The sequence below is a fragment of the Saccopteryx bilineata genome, chromosome 2 (genome assembly GCF_036850765.1).
Source record: "Saccopteryx bilineata isolate mSacBil1 chromosome 2, mSacBil1_pri_phased_curated, whole genome shotgun sequence".
NCBI classification, from domain to species: domain Eukaryota; kingdom Metazoa; phylum Chordata; class Mammalia; order Chiroptera; family Emballonuridae; genus Saccopteryx; species Saccopteryx bilineata.
Window position 1 is genome coordinate 375,897,007 of NC_089491.1, and position 11,009 is coordinate 375,908,015.

General features: G+C 49.8%; 1 long non-coding RNA gene across 1 annotated transcript; it reads right to left on the minus strand.

The window, feature by feature from the left end:
• Window positions 1–7,844: 7,844 nt before the first annotated feature.
• Window positions 7,845–9,571, minus strand: LOC136323618 (uncharacterized). Its single transcript, XR_010728993.1, has 3 exons — window positions 9,310–9,571; window positions 8,891–8,942; window positions 7,845–8,036 (listed from the first exon to the last, which is right to left on the minus strand). It is a non-coding gene; the product is annotated as an uncharacterized lncRNA (long non-coding RNA).
• Window positions 9,572–11,009: the final 1,438 nt, after the last annotated feature.

Genomic DNA, 11,009 nt, shown 5'->3' on the forward strand with positions numbered 1-11,009 from the left:
GGGGAAGACCCGCAGGGGACTGAGGGTGGAGGAGGTCGCCCCCCCCCCCCACGCACTGCCCCCCTGGTCGACTCTTCCGCCGGGACCGCCCCCTTTTCACCAGCACCTGTTCAACCGGAACATCAAGGGACCAGGGCCCGCCGCCACCCCTCCCTTCGCGTCTATTTAGTACCTTTCATCCGGGAAGGGGGGGGGATAAATCCCCGCCTTAGGGGGGGGGGGGAGTAGGGCGGGGAGAACTTGTCCTTGACCTGGCCTGTGGCGTCAGGATTTTACTCCCTTAATCCGGCAAGGCTGGAGTTTGAGGAGGTTGGGGAAGCCGAGTTCTGGGTTGCAGCCACCACCTTCCCTTGCTCTTGCAGGGACATGGGAATTCCGGGGGGCTGCCAGGACGAAGAGGTTCTGTCTAAACGGGCGGGATGGGGGAAGGTTTGTCTCTGCAGCTTCCATGCCTAGGGGAGGGGGCCAAAAGCCAGAGCATTATCGAAGGCGGGTCCAAAATTGGGATCGCCGCGAGGACTGCCACGCACGGGTTTCTTGGTCCGCTTTGTGAGCTTCGCTCATACGAAAAATTAAGACACAGACGGAAAGTCTCAGGAAAATACCTTTACAAGAATAAAACTTCAAGAAAATTAAATGCAAAAATGTCAGCCTTACCCATTCGCCTGTTTCGAAATATTTGAATATTTGCTTTCAGGACCGACGACGGCCGAGATGTCCGTAGTTTCGGGGTTTCGCGGGATGAGGGTCACTCGAAGGGCCGTTAGCCCCTACAACTAGGGGTGGGCGACATGGGAACTGGGACCGAGGAGCTTTTGTCTCGGGTCCTCATCCGGTGCGGATGCACTGCCCGAAATTTATGGGATGAACGTGTGACGATACTTGTGCGTTCAGTAATGTATTAGGAGCATTGTTTCGTTTAATACTCTTCACACCTCGTTGGGGGTGCGTATTAATATATTCATTTTACAGATGGAGCAACTGAGGCCCCAGCAAATAAAATGACTTGCCTAAAGTCACACAACCTAAAAGAGGCGGAGTCGGGATTTGAACCTAATCTGTCCCACGCTTAGGGCTGGGGCTCCGTCACCACTTGTTCGCCGAATGCCTGTCGAAATCGGACGTCCGCCCGCCCATCGCAAAAGTTCCTGTCCGAGGTCTGGGTAAACCTGGTGCCCCACGAGCTGAGTTGGAATCGTGGCGAAAACTCCCAAGGCTGAGCGGTCAAACTTATTCTCCAGCTTCCAATTTTTGAGCACTTACTATGTGTCTATCAAAAAAAGAAAAAGAAAAGAAAAGAAAGCAAGAGCAGGACTCAGTCAAGAAGTGGTTCAAATAAGGCGTGCTCTCCTTGGTGTAACTGAGCGCTAATTTGGGGTGTCACCCAGTTATTGGGTGCGCAGTTTTCGGCTAGTGAGTGACTTATCCGAGGCTCAGCCTGTCCCTCTTAAATGGGGGCGTTACCTGCTTCTGGCAAGAGCCGTAGGGAAGATTTAACGAAAATCCTTTTGTAAAGCGCTAAAGTACACAGTAGGCGCTCAATCCCCGGTCGCCCCCTCCCCGCCCCTCTAAGCATGCCAGGGCAGCGCGTTCCCGCTCCCTCTTCCCGCCTCCGGCATCCTCGCGGATCCCGCGCGTCCCGCGACTAAGGGACTAGGGCAGAGAGGACCAAACAGAAAATTATTTCCGCCCGCTCGGCCCGCCCCGCCCCGCCCCGCCCCGCCCGTCCCCGGAGCCAGAAGGGGATTGTGGGGCCGCCGCGGCCGCCGCCTGAGCTGAGCGGGGCGGAAACGCGCATCGCTCTGCTTCTCGGGCCCGACCGCGCCGGCCCCCGCACCTCCCGGCCCGGGGTTGCGGGCTGTGGTCGGGGCGGTCCCGGGGCTCGGGACAGCTGCCGTGACGCGGGTTTCCACGAAGCCTGGGCCGCTGGTTCCCAGAACCAAGCGGGGGAGGTTGAAGGGTATTGAAGTTTCGCTTCTGCTAGCCGGCCGGCGCTTGGTTTCGCAGTTTCCAGGGGCCGGAGACGCGCCCTCTCATTAGAAAGCCCTGTGTTGGGAGCAAGGACTGCGCTGGCGCCGGTGGATTTGCATTTAGTTTGCGTCTCGTTTGCATACCGATTTCTTCCCCGAAAGCAAAGCTTCTGACCTTGGGAATGTCCAGAGAGGTTAAGTTACTTTCCCGAAGTAACCCAGCCGTAAGAGGCTTCAGGTGGTTTACCTGACTTCGTGGGAGTGCCTGGCATGGCCTATTACATAAAGGTGGGCCCTAGATTCAGAAAGACCTGGGTTTGAGATCCATCCTCGCCACTTACTGACTTTGATTATGGGCTAATAATTCCTTGTGATCCTCGGTTTCCGCCTCTCAGAATGCAGACGGTAGTACCAAGTGTCAAGTGCCTGGCACGGGGAAAGGTGAGGGTGATTTCCCCGTCAAAGGTTATGACTCGGAGGTGGACTCTCCAATAGGCCGAGTTGGGGTGCAAGGGTGGGTGTACTGGTTCTTTCCTATGCAAGTGGGATGGGTGCTGAACTTAAAGAGGAACTGGTGGGAGTAAGGGGATTCCCGAGGCATCAGGAGGCTCCAGTCATCATTGTAAATAGTGACTCTGCAGGAGGGTGGGTGTTTTTTTTTTTCTCTCTCTACAAGAAAAGCGTGGTACTTACTGTCAAATCTGCCTCTGCCATTAGCTAGCAGCGTGACACAGTCTTGCCTTGGTTTGCCAATCTGTAAAATGGGGGAAATTGAATCTCCTCCTCCAGTCTACCCGGCTTTGGCAGCTCCACCCAGCAGGTGCTTTAAGAGCTGTGAGTGAGCCCAGGTAGTCTCTTTAGGGAGTTAAGATGATTAGAAAGGGAAGCTGTTCATGGTGTCAGGTAGCAATCTACCCAAACTTTTTCCAGAGCTACCTGGAATCTAGTCCCAGCTGTGCTAGCCAGCTGTGTGACCTTATGCAGAGCAGTTGCCCTCTCTGGCATTTGGTTGGGTACAGGATCTTGAAATTCCCTTTGGAGTTAACATTCTGTGTTTGATGACTCTACTCCTGGGGAAATTTCCATGCTGCAGGATGACAGATCAATAATAGCACATATGCCCTGCTCTGTTCCTCTTTTCCACCAGTCCCTTCTGAAGTCTAATTTTTAAAAAATTGTATTGATTGATTTTTTTTTTTTTAGAGAGAGAAATCGTTTTGTTGTTCCACTTATTGAGGCATTTATTGTTTCATTCTTGTACATGCCCTGACCAGAGTTCAAACCCACAACCTTGGTGAATTTGGATGACGCTCTAACAAGCTGAGCTACTGGTCAGGGCTGAAATCTAATCTTTATTCCTCTTGTTTTAGTTACCATCAGGACAGAAATTGAAAAGTTGTATTATTTAGTCTTTCAACAAACCACTGAATTATCATGGACAGGCCATAGCGAATACACAGCTAGCACCTGGGATGGTGGGAATGGCATATCTATAAAGAAGTAACTTCAAGATAATGTAGTTCTATGATAGTTCTAAGAGTGATGCTGACAAGAAGGAAGTAACTGTTTACCGAGTCAGGCAAGGCCTGAGCTGGGATCAAGTGGGTGAAGGAGGGTCTGCAGGCAAATAAGGAGCAGAAGAGCATTCTTGGGGGATGGGGCGCATGTTCAAAGGCACAGAGGTAGGAAACAGCAAAGTGTCTACTGGAGTTAAATATGAAGAAAGGCATATCGTAAGCTTCACTTCATAAGTGCAGAAGTGAGTGATATGGCCAAACTCCTTACATCCTGCAGCAGGAACACCCACTTTTGGTGCATAATTTTTACTGCTATAACTGTGTTGCATTTCATCTATATCTGTGATGAAGGAAAATGAGATCAGAAGCCGCCTTTCTAAAGCCATGTGCATTGTGTCAATTACATGATGTCTTTGTAGTAGGAGAGCAGGAGGGGTGGTTAGGGGATGGCTGCTGTAAGGCAAAACCAGTTTAAGGGGAACTTGGATATTTTGCTAAGAAGTTTGGATGGCAGTGGGGGACTAAGGGCTTTTAAGTAAGGATGCATAGCCATAGTTGCCCATTGGTTGTTAGATATGGGATTGGTTAGGGTGGCAGAGAGGCTAGAGTTTGGGAGATTGGTTAGGATAGCAATTCTAAATCTTTAAGATGCATGTGAATCCCCTGGGGGTCTTGTTAAAATGCAGATTCTGATTCAGTAGGTCTGGGGTGGGGGGGTCTGAGATCCAGTTTTTTAAACAAGCTCCGCTTGAATGGTAGGAGATTTATTTATAAGGGTCCAGTTGAGAGATGAGGGTTTGACTGGCAGAAGCAGAGGGAACGAGAGGAGAGCTGGGTATGAGGATGTTAAGAAGGTGGCATCTTAAGACCAGGACAGGGATTGCTTGCCAAGGCAAGACCCAGAGGTGCAGCCAGGAGGTTTGCTGGGTGGGCTTATTTGTCCACTTACCAGTAGAACCCAGGAGTGGGGGTGGGTGGTAGAGCTGGTAAGGAACTGCTTTGGACATGCTGACATCAGGTGTCTGTGGAACACGGGGTGGTGAACTCAGTAAGCAGTCAGTTGTTTGGTTCTAGATGAGCAGCCTGGGCGGGAGAGGTGCAGAGTGATAGGGGCAGAAGTTGTCCTGAGAAGCAAGAGATTTCATATCATGAAGTCAGAGCACTCCCTGACTCCTCATTTGAAAAGGAGGAAGCAATTCCAGGGTCACATGCCATTGAGAGGTCAAGGGAGGAAAGGATTCTGCAAAGAGGAGGTCCCTGGGGACCGCAGCCTGGAAAGTTCCAGGCACTGGTGGGGGTGGAGGCAACTGCAGTGGGATAAACATGGATTGGAGATGGGAAGGGAGGAACAGCCCTAGGGGGATGGGAGGGTCAGGAGGAAAGGATGGCCCCAGTGGTGGGGATAAAGATATAAAGATGAGGATGATGACAATAGCAATAATAGCTCACTTTGGATGAGAACTAAGGTGACCAATCATCCTCCTTTAGGGAGGACAGTCTTTTTTTTTTTTTTTTTTTTTTTGTATTTTTCTGAAGCTGGAAACGGGGAGAGACAGTCAGACAGACTCCCACATGCGCCTGACCAGGATCCACCCGGCACGCCCACCAGGGGCGACCACTCTGCCCCTCCGGGGGTCACTCTGCCGCGACCAGAGCCACTCTAGCGCCTGGGGCAGAGGCCAAGGAGCCATCTCCAGCGCCCGGGCCATCTTTGCTCCAATGGAGCCTTGGCTGTGGGAGGGGAAGAGAGAGACAGAGAGGAAGGAGGTGGGGGGTGGAGAAGCAAATGGGCGCTTCTCCTATGTGCCCTGGCCGGGAATCGAACCCGGGTCCCCCGCACGCCAGGCCGAAGCTCTACTGCTGAGCCAACAGGCCAGGGCAGGACAGTCCTTTTTTAAGTTCCGTCCTCCCTCAAAAAGTGTCTTCCTACATGTCCTTTTTTTTTTTAATTTTTTAAAAATTTATTCATTTTAGAGAGGAGAGGGAGAGAGAGAGGAGAGACAGAGAGAGAGAAGGGGGGGAGGAGCTGGAAACATCAACTCCCATATGTGCCTTGACCAGGCAAGCCCAGGGTTTCGAACCGGCGACCTCAGCATTTCCAGGTCGACGCTTTATCCACTGTGCCAACACAGGTCAGGCCCTACATGTCCTTTTTTTTGATATTGGAATACTAATCTGTAAATGTCCGTATTCGATCGATGCAGAGTCAATCCATTGTGTGTGATGTGATGTATTTGTATCTAATGAGTACTTTTTTTATTATAACTATTATTAAAAATTAATAGGCATGTAAGCATAATTACAATATAAAATATCACAAATGTTTTTATTATGCATTTATTATTATTTATGCATTTATTATTATATTATAATGTATTATTGTTGTAATGAATAAAATGTTTCTTTAACTTATGACATTGTTTTCTTTAATTTATTTTTGTCCTCCTTTTCATTGTAAAAAAGTTGGTCACCTTATGAGAATCAATATGCCAGGCTCTGTACTAAGCATCCAAAATACACAGAGATGGGTTCTATTCTTGTTCCCATTATATGGGGAAGGAAACAACCTCAGAAAACACAGCCAGTAAGTAGGTGTAGAAGCCAGATCTGAACCTTGCCTTTAACCACAGGGTCAGTCCAAATTATCAGTAAGGGGACTGGTCTGGGGCTAGTTCAAAACTCACTATCTCTTTTTCCCCAAGCCTCTCCCTATTTAACACTATTACAAATTCACTGTCTTTTATTTAATCCACCACCATTTTTTTTGTCCTAAATTGTTTATTAGGCAAGATTTTTACAAACATGACTTATTAGCGGTAGCGGTGGAGCTGGAGAGTATTGCGCCTTCTCCAGGCTGCACGGCGAGAGCCACCAATAGTGTGGTGGAACTTGTGACCCTTCCCAAGGCCACGGTTCTTGCGGCCTGCAGATGTCAGCCCTCGCATCTCCCTGTGCTTGTCCACCACCATTTTTTTTACCACCTACTACATGCCAGATAATGGGCCAGGCACTGGTGATGCAGAATGGATCAAAGCGATTGCAGCCCTGCAGGCGTTGGGGTGGAGAGGAAAGGCTGGCTGGTGGACAGGCAAACTGCACTATACAGTGTGATGTGTGTTATAATGGGGGTTGGACCACGTGCAGAGGGAGCCCTAAAGAAGGAGCTCCAGAGTCTGCCTGGTGAGATGAGAGCAGACGGGAGGGAAGGGGCCAGGGCACCTCTTCTTTATCCCAGATTTGATCCCAGGATTATGAGGTCCTGTGGAAGATGCTGAATGGTGAACATGTCGCAAGGTTCACTGTAGGCACAGTGGAGTTGGCAGTCAGAGCGTTCAAGTGGAATACGGGCGACTTCTGAAAGTATTGCAAGTGCTAGAATGTAAGTTTCATAGGGCAGGGATTTAAAAAAAAAATTAAACATGTTATATTTATTGATTTTCCAGAGAGAGGAGAGATGGGGTGGGGGGTGGCTCAAGAAGTATCAACTCACCCTGGCAAGATAGCTTGGTTGGTTGGGGCATTATCCTGGAGCACAGAGTTGGCCGGTTCTATCCTTGGTCAGGGCACATACAGGAACAGATCGATATTCCTGTCTTTTTCTCACTCTCTACCTTCCTCTCTCTAGAATCACTAAAGTAAATATTAAAAAAAAAAGGTAATAAGTATTAACTCATAGTTGCTTCATTTTAGTTGTTCATTGACTGCTTGTTGTATGTGCCTTGACTGGGCAAGCCTAGGGTTTTGAACCAGCAACCTCAGCGTTCAAGGTAAATGCTTTATCCACTGCACCACCACAGGTCAGGCGTAAGGCCTGTGTTTATATGTGTTGTGTTCACTGATGTATCTGAAGCACTGAGTCAGCATCTGGCATGTAGTAGATACTCAGTTAATACTCAGTGAGTGATGAACAAGTGAATGGATGAATGCTGGAACATCGCTGGGCGTGAGGCAGAGGACCTGGACTGGAGTGTCAGTGGAGATGGAGAGGGGACGTGCAGGGGCTAAAATCAAGAGGAAGGATAATTCACAGTTGGTGGTCTTGGAGTGAGAGGGTGACTCCAAAGTTTTTTTGTCTTAGACAAGTTTCTGACTCCTGAAGAAGGGAAGAGGAACATGATTGGGAGAGAGTTGGTGAGTTCAGGTTGGGGCATACAGAATTTGAGGTCCAGTGGACTATCCCAGAAGAGAGCTGGATATCAATATCACTTTTAAAAAATGTAAAGATGCTTTTGAAGCATGTGTAATATTCTGTCTGCCTCTTCTGCCATATCCTTGATACTCTAAAAAAATATTCAGAGATATCTTTTTTTTTTTTATTCATTTTAGAAAGGAGAGAGGGATAGAGAGGAGAGAGACAGAGAAGGGGGGTAGGAGCAGGAAGCATCAACTCCCATATGTGCCTTGACCAGGCAAGCCCAGGGTTTTGAACCGGCGATCTCAGCATTTCCAGGCCGACGCTTTATCCACTGCGCCACCACAAGTCAGGTTCAGAGATATCTTTGAGCGTTGTCAGTAATAGATGGGCCAAGGCCAGTGGTCCAGGGAACACCTGCATTTAAGAGGGGGCAGAGGGAGAGAAGCCAGGGAAGGGGCATGAGAAGGACTATCTAGGGATGCAGGGGGACCCCCAGAAAAAGTGGTGTCAGGGAAATCAGGGAGGAGGAAGGAAAGAAGGAAGGAGTGGTCCACAGGGCAGGTGTCTCAGAGAGGGGTGACTGGTTCAGCATGGTGGGGGGAGGTGGATTGCATCAGGAGGAGAGGAAATGGTGTGAATTTAGACAACCTTCTGAGGGGCTGGGTTGTGAGCTAGAGGGAGACAGAACAGCAAGGATGGAGGATGCAGGGTCAAGGAGGTGGGGCCCCAAATTTTTCAGACAGTCTCTAACACAGGGCTTGGGTGGACCAGAGGGGGCTGTTCTGCTTCCCCCAGTGAGAAGGGAGGAAGTGAAGGATGGGAACAGATGAACATCTGTGGGTAGGACTTGTCTACTTGATAGCATGTATTTTCTCTTAAAAGTTTTTTTTAGTTCTCTTATTTTTTCAATTTTATTGCCATATAATTGACATATAACATTGCATTAGTTTAAGGTGTACAACATAATGATTTGATTTATGTATAGATAGTGAAATGATTACTGAAATAAAGTTTAGTTAACATCTATCACTATTTTAAAATAAACTCTTTAATGTTATTTGCATATAATAAAATAGATACATTTTAAGTGTGACAAGTGTAACCACCACCTCAAGTTAAGATATAGAACATTTCCATTTCCCCACAAAGTTCCCTCTTATCCCATTGCTTTGCCCCAGCTCCAGGCAACACTGACCTGATTTCTATCACTATAAATGACAATAGAATCATCTTGCTGATTCTGGAACTTTAGAAAAATGGAATCTTACACTATGTTCTCTTTTGTGTTTGGCTTCTCTCAGTCAGCACTGTAGTTTCTTTCTGAAACAGGAAGAAAAGCCATTGTTGAGTTGGGGGGTCAGGTGGAGAGCAGGAGAGGAAGTCAGGGCTGGGGCATGGAGGGGCTGGGAGGGACGGGGACAGCAAGTGAGCAGTGTCTCCCAATGGTGGCCTGAGGCAGAAGCAGAGAAAGGAGCTGTGTGGGTCTGGACTCAGGTATGAAACTGCTCAGAGCATCGAGGATTCCGGGCACGGCGGACGGTCTCATGGCAGGGGCCAGGTGGGGCCCCGGGGCTGGAGCGGTGGGACGATGAGAAACCCGAACTCAGCAGTCACATGGAAGGCCTTCAGGACGACGGTGGGAGTGGGAGTCAACATTCTGGGGTCATGCCTGACTCCTTTTACCTACCTGGTGTCTGAGCCTCCACCTCTTCAGTCAAACCATATCTGCAGTTCTTTCCTCTGTTCACCTTGAGCTTGAACCTCAGCTTTCCCGGGCCAAGCTTCAGCTGGGACCCATCTCTCCCCCCTCCTGTGCAGTTCCTCTATCCCCATCTGCAACCTCTCCCTCACTTTCCTCTTCCCCTGCAGCCTCCAAACGGACTCAGGCCACCTCCATCCAGAAGGCCACTCCCTTGGCCTTGTCTCCGGGTCCCTCTGTCTCCCATCCCTGCTCTGCTTGGTAAGTCAGGAGATCCCAAGCGCTGGACTCCTGTTTACTCTCTGGCTCCCCGTTCCCCCGCTGAAGCCAATCTGCCAAAGGTCACCAGTCATGGATGTTTTCGGAGGTTGTGGCTGTCCAATGTCCTGTTCTTATTTCAGGGGAGTGCCCCATTGGGTGATCTACCCTCTCCTCCCCACCCCTACCCATGGTGCCACCTGCCTCACCCACAGCCTTCCCCAACTCAGTTGATGGCAACTCCATCTTTCCAGTTGTTTGGGACCCAAATCTGGAATCATTCCTTTTTTTTTTTTTTAACATTTATTTATCACAGTTCTGGAGCCTGGGAAGTCCAACATCATGCACTGCCAGATTTAGTGTCTGGTGAAGACATGGATTCTTTTTTTTTTTTTTTTTTTAGATTTTATTTATTCATTTTAGAGAGGAGAAAGAGAGAGAGAGAGAGAAAGGGGGAGGAGCAGGAAGCATCAACTCCCATATGTGCCTTGACCAGGGAAACCAGGGTTTTGATCCGGCGACCTCAGAATTCCAGGTTGACGCTTTATCCACTGTGCCACCACAGGTCAGGCTGGAATCATTTCTTATCCCTCGCCCACATCCGCTCTGTCAGAAAAATCCTCCCAGCTCTACCTTTAGAAAACCTGTGGAATCTGATGACTTCCCACCATCTCCACCATCATTCTCTCCCCGGGTTATTGTGGTAGCCTCCTGACTGGTCTCCTCGTCTCCATCTTTGCTCCTGCCATCTCTTCCCTACATAGTCCTATTAGACTATGGGATGATCAAGTCACCCCTGGAGTCCAAATCCTCCCAGAGTTCCCACTATTTTTTTTTTTTTTTTTTTCATTTTTCTGAAGCTGGAAACAGGGAGAGACAGTCAGACAGACTCCCGCATGCGCCCGACCGGGATCCACCCGGCACGCCCACCAGGGGCGGTGCTCTGCCCCCCAGGGGGCGATGCTCTGCCCATCCTGGGCGTCGCCATATTGCGACCAGAGCCACTCTAGCGCCTGAGGCAGAGGCCACAGAGCCATCCCCAGCGCCCGGGCCATCTTTGCTCCAATGGAGCCTTGGCTGCGGGAGGGGAAGAGAGAGACAGAGAGGAAAGCGCGGCGGAGGGGTGGAGAAGCAAATGGGCGCTTCTCCTATGTGCCCTGGCCGGGAATCGAACCTGGGTCCTCCGCACGCTAGGCCGACGCTCTACCGCTGAGCCAACCGGCCAGGGCCCCAGAGTTCCCACTATACTCAGTGAGAAGCCTCAGTCCTTAAGGGAGCCTACAAGGTCCTGTCCAGCTGCTGCCCCAATCCCTCCGGCCTTATCTCTTCCCCTTGCTCATGTGCTGCAGCCACTGACTTCCCTGCTGTTTCTTGTGCACACCGGCCATGCGCCTGCCTTCTCAGTGAGCTCTCCCTGACCACACGATGCA